The 24,469-nt window shown below is 37.4% G+C and overlaps 1 protein-coding gene and 2 long non-coding RNA genes across 3 annotated transcripts in view; 2 read left to right on the top strand and 1 right to left on the bottom strand.

Annotated features, from left to right (window-relative positions):
* The window catches only part of LOC309620032, a 369,441-nt gene that overhangs the window by 86,336 nt on the left and 258,636 nt on the right, over positions 1-24,469 (top strand). The window lies entirely within an intron of this gene.
* The window catches only part of LOC309620007, a 321,410-nt gene that overhangs the window by 45,593 nt on the left and 251,348 nt on the right, over positions 1-24,469 (top strand). The window lies entirely within an intron of this gene.
* LOC309619905 (melanoma-associated antigen B18-like) overlaps positions 1-24,469 on the bottom strand; it is a 329,434-nt gene that overhangs the window by 252,642 nt on the left and 52,323 nt on the right. The window lies entirely within an intron of this gene.

Genomic DNA, 24,469 nt, shown 5'->3' with positions numbered 1-24,469 from the left:
TCTGCTTTGCAAATAAGTTCATCTGTACCATTTTTCTAGATTCCACATATAAGTGATATTATACGATATATGTTTTTCTCTTTCTGACTTCAGTCTTTATGACACTCTCTAGGTCCATCCACGTCTCTGCAAATGGCACAATTTCGCTCCTTTTTATGGCTGAGTAATATTCCATTGTATATATGTACCACATCTTCTTTATCCATTCCTCCATTGATGGACATTTAGGTTGTTTCCATGTCCTGGCTATTGTAAATAGTGCTGCTATGAACATAGGGGTGCACGTATCTTTTTGAAGTATGGTTTTCTCCAGATATATGCCCAGGAGTGGGATTGCTGGATCATATGATAACTCTATTTTTAGTTCTTTAAGGAACCTCCATACTGTTATCCATACTGGCTGCACCAATTTACATTCCCACCAACAATGTAGGAGGGTTCCCTTTTCTCCACACCCTCTCCAGCATTTATTATTTGTAGATTTTTTGATGATAGCCATTCTGACCAGTGGGAGGTGATACCTCATTGTAGTTTTGATTTGCATTTCTCCAAAAATTAGTGATGTTGAGCATCTTTTCATGAAACAGAAGTAATCTTAATGGATTGTACACTAAAGCTGTATCAGGATTAGATATATCCATGACAAAGAAACAGCAGAGTCAAATTTATAATATAGCATAGATCTGAGGGTATGCCAAAAGCCAAAGATGGTGTATGTGATTTTCCCTGTCTATAAAATAAACAGTAACAATGGAAGAAGTTCTGACTACTAGTCAGGAATAAATGTGGGTCCATTTCTGATTCTGCCAAATATAGAAAGAGGGATTGAACTAGATCTTTATGTTTTATTTTTTATTGAAGTATAGTTGATTCATAATCTTAGTTTTAAGTGTGCAATATAGTGATTCGGTATTTTTATAGATTATTTAAAGTTATGACAAAATAATGGTTGTATTTCATTGTTTATACATGATAGTTTGTGTCTCTTAATTCCATACCCCTATTTTGCCCCTCCCCCCTACCCTCACCCCACTGGTAACCACTAGTTTGTTATCTATATCTGATTCAGTTTCTGTTATATACGTTGATTTGTTTTATGTTTTAGAGTCCACATATAAGTTATAACATACAGTATTTGTCTTTCTCTGTCTGACTTATTTCACTAAGCATAATACTCTCTAGGTCCATTCATGTAGTGGCAGTTTTCAGAATTTCATTCTTTTTTTATGGCTGAGTAATTTCCTTTGTGTATATATGTGTGTGTGAGTGTGCATACTTACATACATACACATACCACACCATCTTTATCCATTCTTCTGTCGGTGGTGACTTAGGCTGCTTACATATTCTGGCTATTGTAAATAATGCTGCTATGAATATTGGGGTGCATGTATCTTTTTGAATTCGTGTTTTTGTTTTCTTCAGCTATATAGCCAGAGGTGAAATTGCTGGATCACACGATAGTTTTTTTAGTTTTTTGAGAAAACTCCATACTGTTTTCCATAGTGGCCGCACCAATTTACAGTTCCACAAATAGTGTACTAGGGTTGCTTTTTCTCCACATCCTCAGCAATATTTGTTATTTATGTTCTTTTTGATGATAGCCATTCTGACAGATGTGAGGTGATATCTCATTGTGGTTTTGATTTGCATTTCTCTGATGATTAGTGATGTTGAGAATTTTTTCATGTGCCTGATGAACATCTGTATATCTTCTTTGGGAAAATGTCTATTCATGTCTTCTGCCCAGTTTTTAATCAGGTTGTTTTTTTGATATTGGGTTGTATGAGCTGTTTATATATTTTAGATGTTAACCTCTTATCAGTCATATCATTTGAAAATATTTTCTCCTATTCAGTAGGCTATCTTTTCATTTTGTCGGTGGTTTCCTTTGATGTGTAAAAGCTTTTAAGTTTAATTACATCCCATTTATTTATATTTGCTTTTATTTCTTTTGCCTTAGGAGACAGATCCAAAAAAAAATATTGCTATGATTTATGTCACAGAGTGTCATGTTCTCTTCTAGGAGTTTCATGGTTTCAGGTCTTACATTTAAGTCTTTGATCCATTTTGAGTTTATTTTGTATATAGTGTGAGTAAATGTTTTCTAATCTCATTCTTTTACATGTAGATGTCCAGTTTTCCCAGCACCACTTATTGAAAAGAATGTCTTTTCTCCATTGTATATTCTTGCCTTCTTTGTTGTACATTAATTGACCCTAAGTGCATGGGTTTATTTCTGGGCTCTCTATTCTGTTCCACGATCTATTTGTCTGTTTTTGTGCCAGTACCACGCTGTTATGATTACTGTGGCTTTGTAGTATATAGTCTGAAGTCAGGGAGCTTGATACCTCCAGCTTTGTTCTTTTTTCTGGGCATTGGTTTGGCAATTTGGCATCTTTTGTGGTTCCATATAAATTTTAAGATTATTTTTTCTAGAACTGTGAAAAATGTCATGGGTATTTTGATAGAGATTATATTAACCATGTAGAGTGCTTTTTAACAGTATTAATTCTTCCAGTCCAAGAGCATGAGATAGCTTTCCACTTCTTTGTATCATTTTCAAATTTCTTAATCAATGTTTTATAGTTTTCAGAGTATCGGTCTTTCACCTTCTTGGTTAAGTTTATTCCTAGGTATTTTATTCTTTTTGATGTGGTTTTAAACAGTATTGATTTTTTGGCTTTCTCTTTCTGTTAGCTCATTGTTGAATTTTGTCAAAAGCTTTTCCTGTGTGTATCAAGATGATCATGTGATTTTTATACTTCCTTTTGTTAATGTAGTGCTTCACATTGATTGATTTGCGATACTGGATAATTCCACTTGATCATGGTGTATGATCCTTTATATATAGAATTCAATTTACTAATATTTTGTTGAGGATTTTTGCATCTGTATTCATTAGAAATACAGGCCTGCAATTTTTTTGTAGTGTCTTTGTCTGGTTTTGATGTCAAGGTAATGATGGCCTCATAATATGAATTTGGGAGTGTTCCATCCTCTTTAATTTTTTAGAATAGTTTGAGAAGGACATGTATTAGCTATTATTTTGTCTGTTCTTTCCTAGTTCAGTCTTGGCAGGTTGTATGTTTCTAGAAATTTGTCCGTTTCTTCCAGGTTGTTGGCATATAACTGGTCATAGTATTCTCTTAGGATTTTTCGATTCTCTGTGGTATTGGTTGTTATTTCTCCTCTTTCATTTCTTACTTTGATTATTTGGGTCCTCTCTCTTTTCTTCTTGATGAGCCTGCCTAAAGGCTTATCCATTTTGTTTATCTTTTCATAAAACCAGGTCTTGGTTGCACTGATCTTTTTTGTGTTGTTGTTGGGTTTTTTTGCTATTTTATTTATTGCCTCTCTGATCTTTATTTCCTTCCTTCTGCTGACTTTGGTCTTTATTTGTTCTTTTCCTAATTCCTTTACATGGTAGTTTAGCTTCCTTATTTGAGATTTTTCTTGTTTCTCATGTAGGCCTATATTGCTATAAACTCCCTCTTAGAACTGCTTTTTTGCTGCACCCCATAAATTTTGGAAAGTTGTGTTTTCATGTTCATTTGTCTCTAGGTATTTTCCAATTTCCTCTTTGATTTCTTCACTGAACCATTGGTTTTTTTTTATAAGCATGTTGTTTAGTCTCCATGTGTTTGTGCTTTTCCTATTTTTCTTCCTCTAATTGATTTTAGTTTCATACTGTTGTAGTCAGAAAAGGATGCTTAATATAATCTCTCTCTATCGTCTTAAATTTGTTGGGACTGGTTTTGTGGCCTAGCATATGATCTATCCTGGAAAACGTTCCATGTGCACCTGAAAAGAATGTGTATTCTGCTGTTGTTGGATGGAATGTCCTGTAGATATCTGTTATGTCCAACTGGTCTGTCGTGTCATTTAAGGCCACTGTTTACTTATTGATTTCTGCCTGTATGATCTGTCCATTGATGTAAGTGGGGTATTAAAGTCCCCCACTATTACTGTGTTACTGTTGATTTGTCCTGTTATGGCTGTTGGCATTTGCCTTCTATATTGAGGTGCTCCTGTGGTGGATGTATATATATTTACAATTGTTATATCTTCTTATTGGGTTGATCCTGTGATCATTATGTACTGTCTTTCTTTGCCTCTTGTAACAGTCTTTATGTTAAAGTCTATTTTGTCTGATACAAGTATTGCTACCCCAGCTTTCTTATTGTTTCCATATGCTTGAAATATCTTTTTCCATCCCCTCACTTTCAGTCTGTGTGTGTCTTTAGCACTGAAGTGAGTCTCTTGTAACCAGCATATAGGTGGGTCTTGTTTTTTAAGCCAATCAGCCAACCTGTGTCTTTTGATTGGAGCATTTAGTCCCTTGACATTTAAAGTAATTATTGATAGGTATGTACTTATTGCTGTTTTATTACGTATTTTCTGGTTGTTTTTGTAGTTCTTCCCTGTTTTTTTCTTCTTTAAGTTTCCTCCCTAGTGATTTAATGATTTTCTTTAGTGATGTGTTTGTGTTCCTTTCTATCTTGTTTCTGTGTATCTATTGTAGGTTTCTGATTTGTGGTTACCATGGAATTCATCATATATGTTGGCCTATAATTATATCTATTTGTTTTAAACAGGTAGTCCTTTAAGTTCAAATACATTCTAAAAGATCTATGTTTTTACTTCCTTCCTCCACATTTTGTGGGGGTTTTTTGAATTTTTGAATTTTATTTTATTTTTTTATACAGCAGGTTCTTATTAGTTATCCATTTTATACATATTAGTGTATGTATATGTTTTTTTAATCACTTTTTAAAAAAATTTATTTATTTATTTATTTTTGGCTGTGTTGGGTCTTCGTTTCTGTGCGAGGGCTTTCTCTAGTTGCGGCAAACGGGTGCCACTCTTCATCGCGGTGCACGGGCCTCTCACTATCGTGGCCTCTCTTGTTGCGGAGCACAGGCTCCAGACGCGCAGGCTCAGTAGTTGTGGCTCACGGGCCTAGTTGCTCCGCGGCATGGGGGATCTTCCCAGACCAGGGCTCGAACCCGTGTCCCCTGCATTGGCAGGCGGATTCTCAACCACTGCGCCACCAGGGAAGCCCCTATGCATGTTTTTGATGTCATATTTTACATCTTTGTTTATCTCTTTACTGATTATTTTAGTTATACTTGATTTTACAATTTTTTTCTCTTTTAATCTTCATGCTAGCTTATTTAAGTGGTGGATCCTCAGCCTTTATTACATATTTGCCTTTAACAGTAGGATTTTTCCTTTCCTAGAGATATTTACTTCTTGTTATAGCCTTTTCTTTTCCACTTAGAGAAGACATTTTAACTTTTCTTTTAGGTCAGTTTTGTGAGAGATGTATTTGAAGTGAACACAAGTCATGTCTTTCCTAAGGGTGTGCTGGCAGCTGTCACCTTGTTAGGAGGTGGGGCAGGAGATGGAGGGGCTAGTACGTCCCCTCTGCTCAGTGGCTGTCACTGCCCTATCGGGGTGGGGTCCGGCCCCACATTGCTTGAGCAGAAGCCCTGATGTTCAGGTCCAAGCTGGCTCAGTTCCCTTTATGCATGTGGTTTCCCCCTCCCAACATTGGCAGCCTTGCCCCAGAGGCGTTTAGTGCTGGAACAAGAGGAGTGGGTGTTAATGTTTGATGAGGGTCAGGTCTTGGGTTGTGGCAGTCTAGCTAACATCAGGGATCTGGACTGCCTCTGATGGGCCACCTGTACAATTGCCAGTAGTGGCTGCCCTCTCCCTGCTCAGATGCAGCTTAGGGTTTAAGCCCACCTCAGCATCTCACAGCTGAGTTTTTTTCTCAGTTGTGGCAGCCCTTGCTCCAGTGTGGAGCAGCGACATGAGGCAAGTGTTGCTAAAGCGTTTGGTCGGTTCAGGCTGGGGTCCATGCCGACATGGTTGTGGAAAACCAGTCAGCCACCTGAATGGCTTCAGTCTACCTTTTCTGCCCTGCTTTGGGAGCAACTAAGTATTCATGTTCTCCTCACAAGTGGAGACCAGACTTCCTATAGCCCTCCTGGCAGTCCCACCAGCCCTCTGTCCGGCCAAGGGGGCTTGTCTTCCCTTTGTAGGACCCCAGGGTTGGAGTGCCTAATATGTGCCTCAAACCACTCACTACCCAGGGAGGGTTTCTGCCCATGTAACTCCCTTTTTCCTCTGAGTTTCCCTCCCAGGGGACAGGTCCCAACCTGATTACTTCTCTTCCTTTCCTACCCAATTCTGTGTGTATCTTTCTTACAGCCTTGGTTGTACAGGGGTCTTTCTGCTAATCTTCACTTAGTTCTCAGTGAGAATTGTGTGACATGTAGATGTATTTTTGATGTGTTCTTGGGCAGAGGTGAGTTCTGCATCCTCCTACTCTGCTATCTTGATTCGAGTCTTTGAACTGGGTCTTTAGACTAAGAAATGAATGAGTTCCTCAAAGGAGGAGTGATACATTTTACAGGATAGAAGAGGGCATCTGCTGAAGTCAGGATTGAAATGGAGAAAAGAAAAACATGAAAAAGTCAGAAAATGTTGAGAGTACTAAGATGATTGATATAAAAAATAATTGCAAAATATGTTTCAGATGACGGTAAAATATTTCATTCTTCTCTGTCTTCTCTTTCCCTCTCTCTCTTTCTTCTGTGCTTATCGAGAGACTAAGTTCAGGCCAGCCCTTATGCTGATTGCTGAAGACATAAAGATTGGATCTTTGTGGCAATGTCATAATTTAATAAGTAAAAACAGGTCTTTTATTTTGAAGTACAAATTAAGTCTTCAAGTAACAATTTATGCATAATAGAAGTTTACCAGTGAAGTACTATAAAATCTACATTGATATAACATATCCTGGAGATGCCTTTTTTTAAAGCCGTGTAAAATTGTCCTTGCCCTATATAGACTCATATTCTAATAAAGGACCCAGGCATAAAATCATTTACTATATACTTTAACAATTTTTAAAGAAAGATCAAGAGATCAGCAAGTAGAGAGAGAAAGAGAGAAGTAGGGAGGAAAAGCGTTCGTGGTAGAGATTATTTCCTGGAACTGTTTTTGTAAGAAATAAAATTATAAATGTATTAAGAGCCATGATTCATGGAAGGCCTTGTATCTATGGTCAAAGTTATAACTTCTCCTAGAACAGTAGAAAGCTTCTATTAAAGTTTTTTTTATTTGTTTGTTTTTTGTTTTTTTTTAAGCAGGATAATGGGCCTGCATGTTGGTACATGGATGGCAAAATAAAACTGAAGCATTAACAAAGGCAAGATCTTGTTAAGAGCCGCATCTTTAAACTTTTCATTTATTTATGTATCAATTCAACACATATTATTAAGCACCCACTAGGTGCATAAGTTTATGTTAGGTTTTGAGGACGCAGCTCTGAGCAAATGAGAAACAATCCTGCCAAAATAGCCCTTAGGATCTTAGGAAAACAATCATTGAATTGATACATCCATCATTTATTTGGTACATCAGGCATTGCTGTGTGTGCTAAAAAATATACTGAACAAGACATAAAAAGTCTTTACTTATGGTGGGGGAGGCAGAGAAAAAAATGAAATTGAAATTTCAGGCATGGATAACTGTTATGAAGAAAACAGTATTGTGATAGAGATCACTGGGTTAGCTAGGAACCCAGTGATCTGGGTTCTTCTTTCATAAACCATAATTGGCTTAGATAAGAATTCAAAACGAGAATGAATCAGCCATGGAATTTTCAGGAAATAGAAACTATAGAGGTTGTACTGAGACATCAGAAGGTTAGCATGCTAGAGAAATGGAAACAAGGTCAGTGTGGCTGGAATGTGGGAAGCAGTGGGGGAGTACGAAGAAATAATTTTGGAGAGATAGACGAGGACTGAATAATATAGAGCCTTATATGACTGGGCAAAGATTTTGGAATATATTCTAATTATATTGGGAAACATAGAGAATTTGATTCTGTGGTGTAACATAACGTTATTTGTATTTGCAAGAGGATTGATTTGGGTGCTATGTAGTTAATGGAAATTACCAGAGGCAAGAGTGAAACAATCAAGAGACTATCAATCCTTCTATTCCAGGTTAGAGATGATAGTATATTTGAACTGAAAAGAAGATGGAGAAAAACTGGAAAAATTGGGGATATATTTTGGAGGTGGAATGAATAAAACTTTCTAATGTGAGGGAATGAGAAGCACGAATAATTTCTAGATGTTGTCACTTGAGCAGCTGGGTGGATGGTTGTGCCTCTGGCTGAGTGATAAGGGGAGGGATTGTGCAGACAGCAGGTTGATCTTGGGGTATGCTCCAGTAATCAAGAATATGTTACAGTTAAGAGTTTTTGAAAATCAAAAAGAAAACCTTAAAAGTAGTAAACAGTAAATAGACAGTTTGATATACAAATGTTTTGTCCAGGGACAAGTCAGGGTTGTAGACATGTATTGGGGGAAATGGTATTTAAAGTCTTGGGACTGAGTTAAATAATCTAAGAAGGGAGAGTAGGTAAGAATGAGAAGGGAGGTCAAGACCAAGTCATGGAGCAACCAAACCAACATTTAAAGATTCGGCAGCAGAATCAAAGAAGCTGCCTGTTAGTGGGGAGGAAAATCTCTTAGAAGCCAAAAGGAGAAAGTATTTCAGAAATGGAAGAGTTAATATTTTGGTGAAATGTTGCTTAGTGAGGACTAGGAACATGGAGATTGTTGTTGACCTTGATAACAACAGTTTCAGTGAAGTAGAAGAGACAGAAAAGCCTTGATGGAATGGATTTGGGAAAGAACAGAAGGTGAGGAGGTTGAGACAGCAACTATAGATAACTGTTTTGGTAAAATTTTCTATACCTATATATTAGGGAAGAAATAACTGATGACACAGGAGAAAGAGTGTCTTATTTCAAGAAGAAAATTGTTTAGAAAGCCAAGTGCGAATGGGTCAAGAGATCATGTGCAGGGTGTAGCATTTTTCCAAGCAAGTGCGGTGGAAGTACTGAGGAGCAAGTGAATTAGTGATGGTAAGGAATTTGTTATAACGAAGGACCCTGGAAACTATGCTGGATAAGAGGGGAAGTGCACTTACTTGAGGGATGAGTATGAGGGGTGTGATGGTGGGTACAGAAATATATAATAGAGTAGAGGTTTAGATGTAGTTAAGGAGTGATAGTGAGGGTACAGAGTGAGCTGGAAGGATTGGTGGTGGTGGTAGTCAGGGTTGTAATTACAGGATTATCACTGCGCTGAGTGTTAAGAGGGATAAATAGAGGACATTGTAGGAGCATAAAGCCAGACAGACCTAGCCAGATTTGCAATGTCAAGAAGTCTTCCTAACAGAAATATTGAAGTTGAGGCCATTAAGATGTGAAAGAGACAGTTACATGGAGTAAAGTGGAAAGTGTTCTATTTAAAAAGAAGGCCCTGCCCTGTTAAACTGATGGAGAACTGGAACAGTTAATTAATCAATGAATTTGTTCACACAACACACATTGAGTACCTTCTATGTTCTAGGCACTATTTTGGGGGTGGGGGGAGGTATTACAATTGATGATATAGTTCCTGCCTGTGTGGAGCTTGCATTCTAGTGGAAGGAGTTAAAAAGTAGTTCTGAAAGAGGAGTAAAACACAGGGGCAGAAAGTGGTACAGCCAAGGATGCAGAGACTGGGGTAGCAGCATCGTGGTGGACCTTGGATAAGGAGTAAGGCCTTTATCTTATGGGTAAAGAAAATGCACTGAAGGGATTTGGACAATGAGGGAGCAGATTTGCATTTTTCAGTTATAAAAACTCTACATGATCATTATAAAAGAAATCAAAGCAAAGAAGGTTAAACTAAAAACAAAAAAAAGATCCCCTCCCTTTCTGGTCTTCAACCACAAAAATACTACTGTTGGTAATTCTTTTGTTTCTTTACAAGTAGACACATAGACACACACATATATGTGCATTAGTTTCCAAACCATGCATTATACACACACACACACACACACACACACACACACACACACACACATACTTGATATATTTTGAGTATTTTGTCATATCAACACATATAGATCTACCTCAGTCTTAAAAGAATTTATTTACTTCCAGTGTTGTATCTTAATTTAACTTGCCATCTACTATTAGACATCTAGGTTGCTCCTTTTATTAAAACCAGGTGTTAAATAGATCTGCAAAATTGTAAATCAAATTGTAAAACACTCTTCTCACTAATTTTGTTTCAGAAAAGTTATTTTTCATAAAATGCGTTATTTATGTTAACATGAATGGGTTGGAAGATAACTACCTATGGGTCTGTCATGTTTCTGCACTTTCTTGTGAGTGGAGGCACTCACTCCCTTTGTTCTGGACTACTTTTTCAAGGATGTTTATGTAGTAAACAGCCTGGGAGCCAGAGATAATGTCTTCCTCAATTGCAAAGAGCAGTTATGCTTACTGCCTATTATAAAAAAAAACCGGGCTCCTAAACTCAAGGTTCCTCTCCTGTAACATGACTCACACTGCATGTGCTCATGTCATCTGGCACTCTTCATGTTGCCCTGTGGGAAGTGGTGCTCAGAATTAGTAAAAGAAAATTACAGTACTCTGACCACTATTAATGTGAGTTATTTCCTTTCTCATTTCTCTTTTGCCAGCATCCACGAAACTGTGGCAGGCTAACTTGTAAAAGCTCAGATGCATCACAGCTCTAAACAGTTTATTAAACCATATCTCAGTTTCAGTTTTAATACTGTACATATTGATAGATATAACACACATATAGGCTTTGTATTAATTCTCTCAACAAGTGTTAAGGCCTGATACACTTAATTTTAAAAAAAATTTATTTTATATTGGAGTATAGTTGATTAACAATGTTGTGTTAGTTTCAGGTGTACAGCAAAGTGATTCAGTTATACATATACATGTATCTATTCTTTTTCAAGTTCTTTTCCCATTTAGGTTATTGAGCAGAGTTCCCTGTGTTATACAGTAGGTCCTTGTTGATTATCTATTTTAAATATAGCAGTGTGTACATGTCAATCCCAAACTCCCAATTTGTCCCTCCCCCTTAACATTCCTTGCCAATAACCATAAGTTCATTACGTAAGTCTGTGAGTCTGTTTCTGTTTTGTAAATAAGTTCATTTGTATCATTTTTTAAAGATTCTACATATAAGCTATCTCATATGGTATTTGTCTTTTCTCTGTCTGACTTACTTCACTCAGTATGATAATCTCCAGATCCATCCGAGTTGCTGCAAATGGCATTATTTCATTCTTTTTTATGGCTGAGTAATATTCCATTGTATATGTGTACCACATCTTCTTTATCCATTCTTCTGTTGATGGCCATTTAGGTTGCTTCCATGCCCTGGCTATTGTAAACAGCACTGCAATGAACATTTGGGTGCTTGTATCCTTTCAAACCATGTTTTTCTCTGTATATATGCCCAGGAGTGGGATTGCTGGATCATATGGTAGCTCTATTTTTACTGTTTTAAGGAACCTCCATACTGTTCTCCATAGTGGCTGTACCAATTTACATTCCCACCAACAGTGTAGGAGGGGTCTCTCTTCTGCACACCCTCTCCAGCATCTATGCTTTGTAGAATTTTTGATGATGGCCATTCTGACTTGTGTGAAGTGATATCTCATTGTACTTTTGATTTGCATTTCTCTAATAATTAGCGATGTTGAGCATCTTTTCATGTGCCTCTTGGCCATCTGTATGTCTTCTTTGGAGAAATGTCTATCTAGCTCTTCTGCCCATTTTTTGATTGGGTTGTTTGTTCTTTTGGTATTGAGCTGCATGAGCTGTTGGTATATTTGGAGCTTAATCCCTTGTCAGTTGTATCGTTTGCAAATATTTTCTCCCATTCTGTGGGTTGTCTTTTCGTTTTGTCTGTGGTTTCCTTTGCTGTGCAAAAGCTTTTGAGTTTAATTAGGTCCCATTTGTTTATTTTTGTTTTTATTTCCATTACTCTAGGAGACAGATTGAGAAAGATATTGCTGTGGTTTATGTCAAAGAGTGTTCTGCCTATGCTTTCCTCTAAGAGTTTTATAGTGTCCGGGCTTTTACATTTAGATCTTTAATCCGTTTTGAGTTTATTTTTGTGTATGGTGGTAAAGAATGTTCTAATTTCATTTTTTTACAAGTAGCTGTCCAGTTTTCCCAGAACCACTTATTGAAGAGACTGTCTTTTCTCCATGTATATTCTTGCCTTCTTTGTCATAGATTAGGTGACCATAGGTGCATGGGTTTATCTCTGGGCTTTCTATCCTGTTGCATTGATCTATATTTCTGTTTTTATGCCAGTACCATGCTGCTTTCATGGCTGTAGCTTTGTAGTATAGTCTGAGGTCAGTTAGGGAGCCGATTGTTCCAGCTCCATTTTTCTTTCTCAAGATTGCTTTTGCTATTCGGGATCTTTTGTGTCTCCATACAAATTTTAAGATTTTTGTTCTAGTTCTGTGAAAGATGCCATTGGAATAAAGGCTTTTTAATATCATCAACCTTTTGTTAGAGTGCATGGGTTTCCTGACATCAAAAAGTATATCAACCACTGCTACATAATACTTCATTATATTATTAATTTATTTACCCATTTTACTGATGGACATTGGATTGTTTCTTATTTTGGCAATTTTGAATAAACCTGCTATAAATATCCTAGTATGTTTTTCTGTGCACCTTTATTTTGAGAAGATATGTGGGGTTTATGCTATTATAAATGGTAATATTTTTTAACATTTCATGTTCCAATTTTGCTGGTACATAGAAATATAATTGATTTTTATATGTTGACCTTACGTATTATGATCTTGCTGATACCCTTCTAGTCTCTGTTGATTATTTTAAATTTTCTAAATAGATGATGATGTCATAGGAGAATTAGTTTTATTTCTTCCTTTAAAAATCTATATACTTTTATTCATTTTTATTGCATGTTTGCACTGTTGGGAACTCACATTCAATGATGAATAGAAGTGATTATAGAATACATCTTTTTTATTTTTATCAATATTTTTTATTGAAGTATAGCTGATTTACAATGTTGTGTTAATTTCTGCTGTACAGCAAAGTGACTCAGTTATACACATATATACATTCTTCTTTTTCATATTCTTTTCCATTATGGTTTATCACAGGATATTAAATATAGTTCCCTATGCTATACAGTATGACCTTGTTGTTTATCCATTCTATATATAAAATAGTTTACATCTGCTAACCCCAACCTCCCACTCCATCCCTCCACCAACCCCTCCCCCTAGGCAACCACTAGTCTGTTCTCTATGTCCTATGTCTGTGATTCTGTGTCTGTTTCGCAGATAGGTTCATTTGTGTCATATTTTAGATTCCACATATAAGTGATCTCATATGGTATTTGTCTTTCTCTGTCTGACTGAATTAGTGTGATAATCTCTAGGCCCATCCGTGTTGCTGCAAATGGCATTATTTCATTCTTTTTCATGGCTGAGTAGTATTCCACTGTATATGTGTACATCTTTTTTTTTTAAAACATCTTTATTGAAGTATAATTGCTTTACAATGGTGTGTTAGTTTCTGCTGTATAGCAAAGTGAATCAGCTATACATATACATATATCCCCATATCCCCTCCCTCTTGCATCTTCCTCCCACCCTCCCTATCCCACCCCTCTAGGTGGTCACAAAGCACCGAGCTGATCTCCCTGTGCTATGTGGCTGCTTCCCACTAGCTATTTTACATTTGGTAGTGTATATATGTCCATGACACTCTCTCACCCTGTCACATCTCACCCCTCCCCCTCCCCATATCCTCAAGTCCATTCTCTAGTAGGTCTGTGTCTTTATTCCTGTCCTGCCACTAGGTTCTTCATGGCCTTTTTTTTTTCCCTTAGATTCCATATATATGTGTTAGCATACTGTATTTGTTTTTCTCTTTCTGACTTACTTCACTCTGTATGACAGACTCTAACTCCATCCACCTCATTACAAATACCTCCATTACATTTCTTTTTATGGCTGAGTAATATTCCATTGTATATATGTGCCACATCTTCTTTATCCATTCATCCGATGATGGACATTTAGGTTGCTTCCATGTCCTGGCTATTGTAAACAGAGCTGCAATGAACATTTTGGTACATGACTCTTTTTGAACTATGCTTTTCTCAGGGTATATGCCCAGTAGTGGGATTGCTGGGTCGTATGGTAGTATTTTAGAGGTATTTTAGAGATAGAGATTGCATTAACTATGTAGAGTGCTTTTTAACAATACTAATTCTTCTAATCCAAGAGCATGAGACAGCTTTCCTTTTTTTTTTTTTTTTTTAATCATTTTCAAATTCCTTCATCATTGTTTAATAGTTCTCGGAGTATAGGTCTTCCACCTCCTTGGTTAAGTTTATTCCTAGGTATTTTATTCTTTTTGATGCAATTTTAAACCAGATTGGGTTTTTGGTTTTGTATTTTTTTGCTTTTTCTTTCTGATAGTTCATTTTTAGTCTTAGAAAAGCAACAGATGTCTGTATAAATCTTGTATCCTGCAACTTACTGAATTCATTTATTCTAATAATTTTTGATGGAGAATTTAGGGTTATATGTATATAGTATAATGTCATTTGCAAATAGTGACAGTTTTACTTCTTTCCTTCCACTTTGGATGCTTTTATTTCTTTTCCTTGTCTGACTGCTGTGGCTAGGACTTCCAACACTATGTTAAATAGAAGTAGCGAGAGTGGGCATCCTGTCTTTTTCCTGATTTTAGAGGAAAAGCTTTTAGCTTTTCACTGTTGAATAGGATGTTACCTGTGGATTTATCATAAATGGGCTTTTTATTACGTTTATATGTTCCATCAGTGCCAACTTTGATGAGAGTTTTTATCATGAATGGATCTTGAATTTTGTCAAATGCTTTTTCTGTGTGTATCAACATGACCTTGTGATATTTTTGTTAATGTAGTGTTTCACATTGATTGATTTGCAATATTGAATGGTCCTTGCATCCCTGAAATAAATCCCACTTGATCATGGTGTATGATCCTTTATATATATTATTGAATTCAATTTACTAATATTTTGTTGAGGATTTTTGCATCTATAATTCATCAGAAATACAGGCCTGCAATTGTCTTTTTTTGTAGTGTCTTTGTCTGGTTTTGACGTCAAGGTAATGGTGGCCTCATAATATGAATTTGGGAGTGTTCCATTCTCTTTAATTTTCTAGAATAGTTTGTGAAGGACACGTATTAGCTATTCTTTGTATGTTTGGTAGAATTCCCCTGTGAAGCCATCCCATCCTGAACTTTCGTTTGCTGGCAGTATTTTTTTTTTTTTTAATTACAAATTCAGTTTCACTACTAGTGATCTGTCGTTCAGATTGTCTGTTCTTTCCTAACTCAGTCTTGGCAGGTTGTACGTTTCTAGAAATTTGTCCGTTTCTTCCAGGTTGTTGGCATATATAACTGGTCATAGTATTCTCTTAGGATTTTTCGATTCTCTGTGGTATTGGTTGTTATTTCTCCTCTTTCAGCAGTAATGGCTGCCCCCACTCTCCTCAGATGGTGTTTCAGGTCTGAGTCACTGCTGTATTTCATAACTGAGTTCTTTCCTCATTCATGGCAGTGCTCACTCCAGCATGGAGCTGTGACATGAAGTACATGGGGCCAGAGTGTTCGCTTGGCTTATGCTTTGGTGTGCACTGGTGCAGTTGTGGGTAACAAGTGAGCTGCCCCCATGGTTTCAATCTGCCCTCTCTCTATCTTGCTTCAGGAGAAGCATGCACACATGTGCTTGTTCCTGAGCAGAGTCCAGACTTCCCAGAGCCCTCCTGTTAGTCCCACTGGCCCTCCAAGCAGCCAGGGTGGCTCGTCTTCAGTGTGTTGTATCCCAGGGCAGGGGTGCCCAGTATGTGACTTGAACCACTCACTTCCCAGGGAGGGTGTCCACCTGTGTAATCTCCCCTTTCCTCTGAGTCCACTCTCTGGGGCACAGGTCCCAACCTGATTGCTTCTCTTCTCTTTCTATCTGATTCCATGTGGATCTTTCTTTCAGCCTTGGTTGTATAGGAATCTTTCTGCCAGTTTTCAGTTAGTTTGTAGTGAGAACTATTCCACATATAGATGTATTTTTGATTTGTTCATGGGGGGAGGTGAGTTCCATGTCCTGTTGCTCCACCATCTTCATCTCCTCTCCATCCTGTGTGTTTATGATGAATGAGAACAAAGCCACTCCAAGTTATTTGACAGTTGAAGCTAAGCAATTATTGGGGCTTTTTCTTCCTTTTCCACCCTACCTTTGACCGGAGAGGCAGAGAAGAGGGTGATGGCTAATGAAACTATAACTGGGACAAATACCTGTCTCAGTCATCTCTCCCCACCTCTAAAATTCTTTATCAATTGTCTGTGTTACCAATTTGGTACTTACTTTAGAAAAACATTATGCATTTTCTATCATCTAAATGTCTCCTTAAGATGGAAACTACTTGAGGGCAAGGACTTTGTGTCAGTTATTTTGTAACCCTCCCACACTCATCACACAGCCAGAGATCCCACAAGCTGGTCCTTTGTTTACTCTCAGTGAAATCCATACTTGGTGACACAGAGCTCATAATATCTCCCTTTTATTTATACATCACAAGCTGGAAATTTTTATTTTCTGTTATCTAGCATCAGGTACATTAGTAACAATCCAGAAATACTTTGTATTTTGTGAATTTTAAAAAACGTCAATAATTTGATGCTAACACCCCACATCTAGAAGCAGAAAACAATCCTGAATTGTCTGGATTGGTACCCATAGAAAACTTTGCTAAATTTCCTCCAGAAACCAAAAAATCTTTAGGTCATGTGAAGTCACTTAAAAAGTGGTAACCCACTGGTTGTTGAAAGGGGCTTCCAGATGATGCATGGCTCACTTACTTGTGGTAAAATGTGGAGACAAGCCTTCAGTTCCATTCTTGACCACAGGCATGGAAGTAAACAATTTAAATGTGTCAGAAAAATGATCTGCTGTATTTTAAGGTACAGTTTCATGCACTGTCTGTCTTACCTTCTACCTGGCTACTTATAGGGGTTAAAAAAAAAAAGGCCAGGAAATATGTACCCTTGGAACCAAACTCAAAATGCAAACTCAGCTTCCAGTGTCCTCAATGAGCATGGGGTTTAGCTTCAGTGACAGTGGAATCCCCCACCAGCCAATTAGCGTGTGGTTGAATTGGAGGAAGACTGAAAGATGCAAGAAACAAAGTCACGCTAGAATGTACGGGAGGGTGAGGAGTGTTTGGAAGTGCATTGTGGCTAGCAGAAGTGATTATGTTTGATTTAAATTGAGTTTTCTAACACTGGTACTGGAGCAGGGAGCAGCCAGATTTATATGGAATGGATGGACTTTTTCTGAACAGTAGCTGCCATAAAGGCAGAGTCAGAAATTAGTATGATACAAACCATTGGGAAGGGCTCATTAGCTACATTTCACTTTTATTACAGTCTGTAAATGGCATCCCATATAGCTTTTGCCTGGGTTTTCTTTCAACCTGAAATCAGGGTTTCTGTGAGTTGTAAATGTGCAACTAATGTACCTTTTTTATAATTGGTCTGAAAGAAGAGTATTTTTAAGGCAGTTAATATTTCTGAGAATTTGTGCAGTTTGTAATAAGTAAATATCAGTGCTAAAACGTAGGATCTTTTTTTTTAAACCACATTAGCTATCGTTTTCATGGTTTTTTTCTAGTAAGTATGGTTTATAAAATCAGAGATGACCAATATGAGGGAATTCTGTCCTTGAATAAAGAAAGAAGTATGTAATTTTTTTTTTATTCTAAGTACTGAGTCTCTAAAATATGTGGACAGAGATTTGATTTTTGATTAAGTAGTTCATATTCCTGTCTTACTATTTTACAAAGCACATCCCTCCTCTGCTTTCTATAAGCAGCCTCTTTAAGGTAGTACATGAGAGTGGGATGTTTCTTCTCTGAAATGTTTGTATGATAGGTCTCTGTAATAAATCCAACTGTTTTTGACTTGTCTAATAAAGATGCTATTTTAAAGATCTCAGTGGAAGTCTTCTATATCAATAGGAGCTGTGATAGTTAAATTGTAAAGTACTGTAAGTAACATACTTTCTGTTTAAATAGAGATTATAATGCAGTTACTGTATTTTAGAATATAAAATATTTTTATATGCCTCTTGAAGGTATCTTATTTTAAAACTTGCTAATAATTTCCTTAAAAAAACAGGAGATTCATGTCATCACAAAATTGATGTTAACCAACTATTATTTTTTTCTCTGAAAAACATAATCAAACTTGTCCTCTCATCATGATTACTACAGTAACACATTATAGATTGTCCATTGATTCCTTTGTGCCAGTAGCTGAGAGATAAGGTGAAGATGTTACATCTGTTAAGACATTTATTCTGTACAACCCATGGAACATATTGAACAGAAGCTCAAACTTCAACTGCAAAAAGTAGAAGAAAACCCAACAATATGGTATGCATCTTTTTAATTTAAATTTAATCAATTATATACTGTTAGTGTTTGCCAAGGATATTATAATTAATACCAAAAATAACACATGGATGCATTAGCAATATATGGTGCGTATATATCTCGGTAGATAGATAGATAGAGTTCTGAGTTATGGGATAAATAGGCTTACTAAATTTGGGAACTATCTGATTCTAACAAACATGATATTCAAAACTAATTAGTTTTAAAGTACATCTAAACCTTCTTGTTTTCTACATTTTGTTTTAATTTTGTAATTAATCTCTATTTTGCATATATTGACCAAAATCAGACATTGGAAATCTACTTCATATACTGCTGTTTATGCCGAGAGCACATGTATCTATCTATCTTTTTTCTTCCTTGTTTCAGCTATCAAGTATATATTTACTGTTTTATTCTATATTTAAGGGATAGATTTACGAACATAGACTTGGGAAGCCAACTTACTTGGTTCAAATCCTAGCTCTGCAACTTTATGTTAATTAACTTACCCAAAGACACAAAACTATAATTTTGCCTCAGTTTACACCTCATCTGAAAAATGAGAATAATATGCAGACTCTTTTAGATTGCTATGAAAAACTATTAATTAAATACATATAATATTGCTTCAACTATATTAGCACTTAACAATTAGGCCTGGGGTTTACATGCAGCATCTCCCTAACAGCCCACAAACATATCTATGAAGTTATAGTGAAAAAAAAAAGTGCCTGGTACTGAAAAAAGTAGTGTTAAGCACTAACGTATTAACAAACAATATAAGAGCAGTTACAACTAAGTAAACATTCTTAAGTAAACATTCTTAAGAATTCTTTAAAATTTCAATATCATTTCCATATGACCCAGAAATCCACATCTAGTTATTTACCTGAGAGAAAAGAAAATATATGTCTGTCTAGTCTATTCAGCTGTTCATAGACACTTTATACCTGATAGTGAAAACCTGGAAACAATCCAAATGTCCATCAAAAGTGGAATACATAAATTGTGGTATGTCTATACAATGGAATACTACTTAGCAGTAAGAAAGAACTACTGATAACATGTAATAACATGGATGAATCTGAAGACATTTAACTAACTGAATGAACAAGGCCAGGCACAAGAGATAATGTATTGTATGATTCTATTTATATGAAATTCTAGAAATGACAAATCTAAATTACACAGTTGTAAAGCATCAGTGGTCTTCTGAGGCTGAGGATGGGATGTAAACAATTCTTTGTGTTAAATTCCATGTGTTTTAAATGCTTAATGTGATTGCTATTTTCCTGACTGGATCCTGCCTGAGGGAACAACTTTGTCAAGACATTTGAAAAAGAACAGCATATTTATTATGCACAAATAAAGTAAAATAAAAAGGAATTATAAAGATACTAGAAATTAGTAAAATAGAAAATTATAGAGAACATGAAGGCAAAAGATAGTCCTTTGAATAATCTACTGGGAAGATTAAGTTAAAAAGTGAAATATGTTTATGTATCAGGAATGAAAAAAGACAATTCATTACAGATTACACAGACACTTAAAACAGCAAACAGGATGTTTTATGACTAAAGGCTTTTCTCAAAGAAAACTCCAGGTATACATTACTTCACAGATAAATTCTTCTAAACATTTAAGGAAAAAAGACATCATCAAGCTTATATAAATCCTTCCAGAGAACAACAACAACAAAAAAACGAGGAATGACTTCCCAACTTTTTTATGACTTCTTTAACATAACTTGAACTTGGAAAACTTGAAGATATTATGAAAAAGGAAAATTATAGGCAAATCTCATAAACATAGGTACAAAAATCCTAAATGAAAAATTAGCATATTAAATCCAGCAATATATACAATAAAATGTATCATGGTTAAGTAGCTTGATAAGGATTGGATTCATGTTTGAAAATCGATTAATACCATTTTGCACAGTAACAAATGAAATATAAAATGACATGATCATCTCAGTACATGTAGGAAAAGCATTTGATGAAATACAATGTCCAAATATGACTTACCAAAAAAAAAAAAACTCTTAGAAAACTGGGAATTGGAGACAACCTTCTTAATCTGATGATAAAGATTTTCTACAAAAGCAAAACAGAACTATCAGAGACACTGTACTTAACAGCAAAATGCTGAAAACTTTCCTTCCGTGATAAGGAATAGAAAGATGTATTCTGCAGATGGCCAACAGGGACATGAAAAGATGCTCAACATGGCTACTTATTAAAGAAATGCAAATCAAAACTACAATGAGGTACCACTTCACACTGGTCAGAATGGCCATCACTAAAAAGTCTACAAATGCTGGAGGGAGTGTGAAGAAAAGGGAACCCTTCTACACTGTTGGTGGGAATGTGAGTTGGTGCAGTCAGGGTGGAAAAAAGTACAGAGGTTACTCAGAAAACTAAAATTAGAATTATCATATGATCCAGCAATCCCACTCCTGGGCATATATCCAGACAAAACTATAATTCAAAAAAATACATGCACCCTATGTTCATAGCAACATTATTCACAGTAGCCAAGACATGAAAGCAACCTAAATGTCCATTGACAGATGAATGGATAAAGAAGATGTGGACGGGGTGGGGGGAGAAGAAAATGGCGGAAGAGTAAGACGTGGAGATCACCCTCCTTCCCACAGATACATTAGAAATACATCTACACGTGGAACTGCTCCTACAGAACACCCACTAAACGCTGGCAGAAAACGTCAGACCTCCCAAAAGGCAAGAAACTCCCCACGTACTGGGGTAGGGCAAAAGAAAAAAGAAATAACAGAGACAAAAGAATAGGGACGGGACCTGCACCAGTGGGAGGGAGCTGTGAAGGAGGAAAGGTTTCCACGCGCTAGGAAGCCCCTTCGCGGGCAGAGACGGTGGGTGGCGGAGGGGGGAAGCTTCGGAGCCACGGAGGAGAGCACAGCCACAGGGGTGCGGAGGGCAAAGCGGAGAGACTCCCGCACAGAGGCTCGGCGCCGAGCAGCACTCACCAGCCCGAGAGGCTTGTCTGCTCCCCCGCCGGGGCGGGCGGGGGCTGGGAGGTGAGGCTCGCTCAGGCTTCGGTCGGATCACAGGGAGAGGACTGGGGTTGGCGGAGTGAACACAGCCTGTAGGGGTTGGCGCACCACAGCTGGCTGGGAGGGAGTCCGGGAAAAAGTCTGCAGCTGCCGAAGAGGCAAGAGACTTTTTCTTGCCTCTTTGTTTCCTGGTGCGCAAGGAGAGGGGATTCAGAGCACCGCCTAAACGAACTCCAGAGACGGGCGTGAGCCGCGGCGATCAGCGCGGACCCCAGAGACGGGCATGAGACGCTAAGGCTGCTGCTGCCGCCACCAAAAAGCCTGTGTGCGAGCACAGGTCACTCTCCACACCGCCCCTCCCGGAAGCCGGTGCAGCCCGCCACGGCCAGGCTCCCGTGATCCGGGGACAACTTCCCCAGGAGAACGCATGGCGCGCCTCGGGCTGGTGCAACGTCATGCTGGCCTCTGCCGCCGCAGGCTCGCCCCGCATCCGTATCCCTCCCTCCCTCCGGCCTGAGTGAGCCAGAGCCCCCGAAGCAGCTGCTTCGAAGGAGGCAAGCATATACAGTGGAGAAAAGACAGCCTCTTCAATAAGTGGTGCTGGGAAAATTGGACAGATACATGTAAAAGTATGAAATTAGAACACTCCCTGACACCATACACAAAAATAAACTCAAAATGGATTAAAGACCTAAGTGTAAGGCCAGACACTATCAAACTCTTAGAGGAAAACATAGGCAGAACACTCTATGACATAAATCACAGCAAGATTCTTTTTGACCCAGCTCCTAAAGAAATGGAAATAAAAACACAAATAAACAAATGGGACCTAATGAAACTTAAAAGCTTTTGCACAGCAAAGGAAACCATAAACAAGACCAAAAGACAACCATCAGAATGGGAGAAAATATTTGCAAATGAAGCAACTGACAAAGGATTAATCTCCAAGATTTACAAGCAGCTCGTGCAGCTCAATAAAAAAAAAAACGAACGACCCAATCCAAAAATGGGCAGAAGACCTAAATAGACATTTCTCCAAAGAAGATATACAGATTGCCAACAGACACATGAAAGAATGCTCAACTAATCATTAGAGAAATGCAAATCAAAACTACAATGAGATATCATCTCACACCGGTCAGAATGGCCATCATCAAAAAATCTAGAAACAATAAATGCTGGAGAGGGTGTGGAGGAAAGGGAACACTCTTGCACTGTTGGTGGGAATGTAAATTGATACAGCCACTATGGAGAACAGTATGGAGGTTCCTTAAAAAACTACAAATAGAACTACCATACGACCCAGCAATCCCACTACTGGGCATATACCCTGAGAAAACCATAGTTCAAAAAGTGTCATGTACCAAAATGTTCATTGCAGCTCTACTTACAATAGCCAGGACATGGAAGCAACCTAAGTGTCCATCATCGGATGAATGGATAAAGAAGATGTGGCACATATATACAATGGAATATTACTCAGCCATAAAAAGAAATGAAATGGAGGTATTTGTAATGAGGTGGATGGAGTTAGAGTCTGTCATACAGAGTGAAGTAAGTCAGAAAGAGAAAAACAAATACAGTATGCTAACACATATATATGGAATCTAAGGGGGAAAAAAAGGGCCATGAAGAACCTAGGGGCAGGACGGGAATAAAGACACAGACCTACTAGAGAATGGACTTGAGGATATGGGGAGGGGGAGGGGTGAGATGTGACAGGGTGAGAGAGTGTCATGGACAGATATACACCACCAAATGTAAGATAGATAGCTGGTGGGAAGCAGCCGCATGGCACAGGGAGATCAACTCGGTGCTTTGTGACCACCTAGAGGGGTGGGATGGGGAGGGTGGGAGGGAGGGAGATGCAAGAGGGAAGAGATATGGGAACATATGTATATGTATGGCTGATTCACTTTGTTGTAGAGCAGAAACTGACACACCATTGTAAAGCAATTATACTTCAATAGAGATGTTTAAAAAAAAATTAGTACTTCTGAGATAGCTTTGAATTCTTTTTCTTTAACATTATTTATATTTATGAAGCCTTTTATTATCAAACCATTTCTTTCTCATTTCATTTTGCATTTGTTTTTCCTTATACAAAATCATGAAATCATTATTTTTTCCAATCAAGCATGCATATAAGGAATTAACTAAAAATAATCTTTTAAGACAATACAAAATATCCATTTAGTAGGAAAGAATACTGAGAAAAATACTAACATAAAAAAAAAGACTGATAGCAAATAAAACTTAAGCCCTCTAAATTTATCCATGCTATGCAATTTTGATTACCACACTAAAATGGCTCTAACTTAACATTTGTGTAAGCTAGTTTCAAATGGTGTTTTTTTCACAACAGTAATTTTAATTTCCACGGACATAAGAAGGATGAATATTTTGAGAACTCACTCAAGATCTGATATTACCCCTTAACTTGCTATATTATTCTTTAGAACTTTGAGTGAAAGTAAATATGAGACATAAATACCATTTCCTTTATCTCTATATGAGGTTTTTAATCTTACTTGCAAAATAGGAAGTATGCTTATCCCTGAGGGTAATTAACTGTATTATTTTAGAACAACTATAATAAACATAGGGAAGGAAACACATCTCTAGGTCTCTGCTTGAAGACATTGGAGAAATACCAAGGCAGTGAAGACCTCAAGTGTTAAGACACCAGAGAGAAGGAAATCCAGAGTAGGAAGCCTCAAATCCCATGCTGCATTTCCTAACTGAGAAGCCAAGCAGGAAGCAGTGACTGAGAGGATGGGAAGGTGAGCAGAGCTTCTAGTGGTTTTTATATAGCTAACAGGGCAAAAACTGAGGTTGCAGCCCACAAAGGATGAGGGTCCCTGACAGTAACTCCAGACATACAGTTGTGGTGGCCAAAGAACTAAGAGTGACATAGAAATAGAGTAGCCTGTACAAATACTAAAGACCTGTTATGAATCAGCAGGATTTAAGATTGCTTGTTTACTTGCCCCAAACATCACATGTGCTGGAACCTAAAGCAAGTTCTCTCAGGAGGA

The sequence above is a fragment of the Balaenoptera borealis genome (assembly GCF_965194805.1).
Source record: "Balaenoptera borealis genome assembly, chromosome: X".
Taxonomy (NCBI): Eukaryota; Metazoa; Chordata; class Mammalia; order Artiodactyla; family Balaenopteridae; genus Balaenoptera; species Balaenoptera borealis.
Note: the sequence above shows the minus strand (reverse complement) of the source record. Positions and strands in the feature narration are given on the sequence as shown.